Raw genomic sequence first — 5,147 nt, forward strand, 5'->3', positions numbered from 1 at the left:
AACATTAGTTCACTGGAAAATCTTTTTCAGGACTGTAATGTGAAAAACATTGTTAAAAATGATAATAAATCCAGGTGACACCAAATTTTGTGTAAGAATGTAATAAGAAAATCTCATGTATCAGTTCTAGAATATTTGATGCAATGGCAATTTTTAAAATACCAACCATTGCATGCTGCTTAAAACCATTTGAGATGAAACATTTTTAAACTTAAAACTTCAGAATAGTAAAGAGCCCATGAAATGGCTGCTTTTTAAAATTAGATGTATTCATGGCACAAAAACAGACACATAGACCAAAGGAATAGAATAGAAACCGCATAACTAGGCCCACAAACGTATGGCCAACTCATCTTTGACAAAGCAGGAAAGAACACCCAATGGAAAAAAGACAGCCTCTTTAACAAATGGTGCTGGGAGAACTGGACAGCAACATGCAGAAGGTTGAAACTAGACCACTTTCTCACACCATTCACAAAAATAAACTCAAAATGGATAAAGGACCTAAATGTGAGACAGGAAGCCATCAAAACCTTAGAGGAGAAAGCAGGAAAAGACCTCTCTGACCTCAGCCGTAGCAATCTCTTACTCGACACATCCCCAAAGGCAAGGGAATTAAAAGCAAAAGTGAATTACTGGGACCTTATGAAGATAAAAAGCTTCTGCACAGCAAAAGAAACAACCAACAAAACTAAAAGGCAACCAACGGAATGGGAAAAGATATTCGCAAATGACATATCGGACAAAGGGCTAGTATCCAAAATCTATAAAGAGCTCACCAAACTCCACACCCGAAAAACAAATAACCCAGTGAAGAAATGGGCAGAAAACATGAATAGACACTTCTCTCAAGAAGACATCCGGATGGCCAACAGGCACATGAAAAGATGTTCAGCGTCGCTCCTTACCAGGGAAATACAAATCAAAACCACACTCAGGTATCACCTCACGCCAGAGTGGCCAAAATGAACAAATCAGGAGACTATAGATGCTGGAGAGGATGTGGAGAAACGGGAACCCTCTTGCACTGTTGGTGGGAATGCAAATTGGTGCAGCCACTCTGGAAAACGGTGTGGAGGTTCCTCAGAAAATTAAAAATAGACCTACCCTATGACCCAGCAATAGCACTGCTAGGAATTTATCCAAGGGATACAGGAGCACTGATGCATAGGGCCACTTGTACCCCAATGTTCATAGCAGCACTCTCAACAATAGCCAAATTATGGAAAGAGCCTAAATGTCCATCAACTGATGAATGGATAAAGAAATTGTGGTTTATATACACAATGGAATATTACGTGGCAATGAGAAAAAATGAAATATGGCCTTTTGTAGCAACGTGGATGGAACTGGAAAGTGTGATGCTAAGTGAAATAAGCCATACAGAGAAAGACAGATACCATATGGTTTCACTCTTATGTGGATCCTGAGAAACTTAACAGGAACCCATGGGGGAGGGGAAGAAAAAAAAAAAGAGGTTAGAATGGGAGAGAGCCAAAGCATAAGAGACTGTTAAAAACTGAGAACAAACTGAGGGTTGATGGGGGGTGGGAGGGAGGAGAGGGTGGGTGATGGGTATTGAGGAGGGCACCTTTTGGGATGAGCACTGGGTGTTGTATGGAAACCAATTTGTCAATACATTTCATAAAAAAAAAATTAGATGTATTCATTGCAAACAAATTAAATCCTATTAAAAATGTAAAATCTGAAGGCAGTTAGTTTGGTATTAAATTTTTATTCAAAAGCTGAAATTAGGGTATGTATATTATATCTGATATAAGTCATTTTCCCATAAGAGTTGATATTTTTAGCCATAGATTATCCACTGTCCCTTGCTTTAATTTTCCTGTTTATTTTCTTTTTTTTTTTAAATTTTTTGTAACGTTTATTTATTTTTGAGACAGAGAGAGACAGAGCATGAACGGGGGAGGGGCAGAGAAAGAGGGAGACATAGAATCGGAAGCAGGCTCCAGGCTCTGAGCCATCAGCCCAGAGCCCGACGCGGGGCTCGAACTCACGGTCCGTGAGATCGTGACCTGAGCTGAAGTCAGACGCTCAACCGACTGAGCCACCCAGGCGCCCCTTTCCTGTTTATTTTTCTAAATCAGGAAGTATATGCCTATGATTTGTGGAGGCATTGTTTTTCTCACACGTTTCAAAGTTACTTTTTTACTTTGTAAGCATGGGTTGAGGCTTTTTAATAAACAAGCATCTTTGCACATCATGATGAGTTTTCATTGGAGAGCTTTCTTAACCATTTCCACTTGAGCCTAACATCATACCGTTAAAAAAAAAAACACAAAAATAATTTAATCTATATATGCTAAGATGCATCTGACTACAGCATAGTGTATTTCATAAATTGACTTTACATTATAAAATATAATCATACATTTTATTTTATATTACCATACACTAATACATTATATATCTGTACATATATATCTGTTTGCTAGTTGACATGAATTTGCATTGGGTGGTGGCTGATTGCATTTGATCTTGTCGCCAACTGGATCGTCATATGTGTGCCTGAAGTACTTTTTAGAACAGACGTCTACTCATGGAGGTCACAAAGCCTGTTATCTACGGTAGGATATTTAAAGGACATCTTACTTTATTTCACGGGAGCAGAAATTTTGTCTAAGATTATGAGCTGATCAAGGCACAGATTTGGCACTACCATATTCAATGGAGGACTAATGGCTTCTCTCTCCTTGTACAACTGCCATCGATGCTTCTGTATAATTACTGTGAACTTAAGTGTTTTTATGTCAACATTATCTGTATCCCATTTACTAATAGTTATCTAAGCTACAATATATACATTTTTTTCTTTCATTTCATTACAATCAGTAAATCTTTGTGGTGATGGCAGTGTTTTTAACATGAACATTGTCATCTGACATCTTTGTTCATAATGAGCTACTTGTACAGTCAAAAGTTATGAAAAAGTATGATTTTCATATTCTCAAATGTATATCAGCTTTATGCACTTTTCTTTGAATCATTCCACATGTCTCTTGTGTTCTATTAAACTCATAGAAAGAGATCACTTTTTATCTTTCCCAACAGGGGCAAGACCAAGTAAAATGCCACAAAAAAGAACATGACTGGCTTGTTTATGAAAGGATAAATATCATATGGCCTGTTAGAATTGATAAGAAAAGATGATTAATAAATGCAATACTTAGGCACAAAAGAAAGATAATTATATGAGGTGACAGAGGTGTTAGCCAATCTTATTGTGGTAGTCATCTCAAAACATATACATGTATCAAATCATCATGTTGTAAAACTTATATTTCCCAATGATATATGCCAATTATATCTCAGTAAAACCGGGAAGAAAAGGATTTCAGGATTGCAACAGCACAGTATGCAAATAAGCACAAACTTTTCTAAGCAAAAACCATTGTGAGACAACACTAGTGTTACACCCAGGAAGCCGTGAAGCGGGCCCTGGTTCTATCTGCAAATACGTCCCAAACATCTGACCACTTGTCACCATCTCCACTGCTAACAAACAGCCTAATTTCCCCTCTAGGCTGCTACGCCAGTCTCTTAAGTAACCTCTTGCTTCTGCCTTTGCCTTTCCAGTTGATTGGTAGCATAGAAATCAGATTAATTCTGATGATAGACCTCCTCTTCTGAAAATCCTCCAATGATTTTCCTTTCACTCCAAGAAAAGTCAAAGTCCTTGCCATGGCTGACAAATCTGTTTACACTCCAAGTGCTGTCTCCTTGCTCACTTAGCTTCACCCACACAGCATTCCAATGGACAATTAACAAGCCACACATGTGGCTTCTTTTTTAGAGAAACGACTCAGACAACGGGCCACTTTCCTCTTAGTCCCCCAAAGGAGGAGGGAACAATCATCAACGACAAGGGCAGCTGTGGAAACAACACCCAGAGTCGGCTTCACAGTCAGGAAGGGACACTATTTCTCCTCCTCATGCTTTCAGGGACTCCACACTTAGAGAAATTTCTCTAGTGACAAACTTTAGAAACAATCCCTGAAAGTACAGTCTTCACATTTCCAATCATTGAAAAATCCATGGTCCTACCAACACGTCCCAGTTCTATCTAAAATTCCCTCCAATGTGATGTCCTTAAATATAAAAAAGATTAGGGGCGCCTGGGTGGCTCAGTCGGTTAGACATCCGACTTCAGCTCAGGTCGTGATCTCACAGTTTGTGAGTTTGAGCCCCGCGTCGGGCTCTGTGCTGACAACTCAGAGCCTGGAGCCTGCTTCAGATTCTGTGTCTCCATCTCTCTCTGCGCCTCCCCTGCTCGTGCTCTCTCTCTCTCATTCTCTCTCAAAAATAAATAAATATTTTTAAAAAATTTTTTAAATAAAATAAAAAAATTAGCAACAAGGGAAAAGAATGAAGATATAACACGAACCCAAGAATTCAGCAACTTCGTAATTCGTTACTGGATTATCAAAGGTTGATTTTTTTTTTTTTAGTTTAATAATAGGAGAAACAAACTTCTTATCCCAGAAATTAGTTACACTACAGGTCTGTGGTTTGGAATGTTAAATTATCCATTTAAAACAGAAAGTCAATTTATATTTCTCAGAAACAATTATGACTTAATTGCTGTTATCAACCTAATAAATTACTAGGTGATTTCCACAAACTGGTTATACACTCAAATTTCATGTGTGACGAAAGAACAATTGTATCAGTATTCTGCAAATATGAAAAGGAAATTAGCTCATTGGCCACAAGGGAAAGGCATACACCTTGAGTGTAAACTCATCTATCTTTTTCTGTCTTTAAGCAGGCAAATTAAAATGGGAAAGAAACAGTTTGTGTCTCACAGGAACAATGTGTAATATGTTAATTGCTTTTCAAATACCATAGCATGGCTCAAAAAATATTCTTTGTGTCTAATGAGAATGTCATGTACTCTCGTGAACTCTGTATTTTAATGTACATCTACTGGCAACAGGTTCAATTACATAGATTCTTTTTATAACACGAGAAAACAGATACCTGAAAAGGGTTAACCCAACCCAGAAGATCATGAATTTCCCTTGGAACATAACAATGGCCATGAAGACATGGGACATCTATTGTAGAGAATATGCTATGGCAATAGTCCAGAAAGCTAAGAAGAAATTTTAAGTGGATAAATCATA

At 37.9% G+C, this 5,147-nt stretch overlaps 1 non-coding gene across 1 annotated transcript; it reads right to left on the reverse strand.

The window, feature by feature from the left end:
• Positions 1 to 3,821: 3,821 nt before the first annotated feature.
• Positions 3,822 to 4,030, reverse strand: LOC122478536. The gene has a single exon (XR_006296076.1). It is a non-coding gene; the product is annotated as a small nucleolar RNA U3 (small nucleolar RNA).
• Positions 4,031 to 5,147: the final 1,117 nt, after the last annotated feature.

Source organism: Prionailurus bengalensis, unplaced genomic scaffold (assembly GCF_016509475.1).
Source record: "Prionailurus bengalensis isolate Pbe53 unplaced genomic scaffold, Fcat_Pben_1.1_paternal_pri Un_scaffold_80, whole genome shotgun sequence".
Lineage (NCBI taxonomy): Eukaryota > Metazoa > Chordata > Mammalia > Carnivora > Felidae > Prionailurus > Prionailurus bengalensis.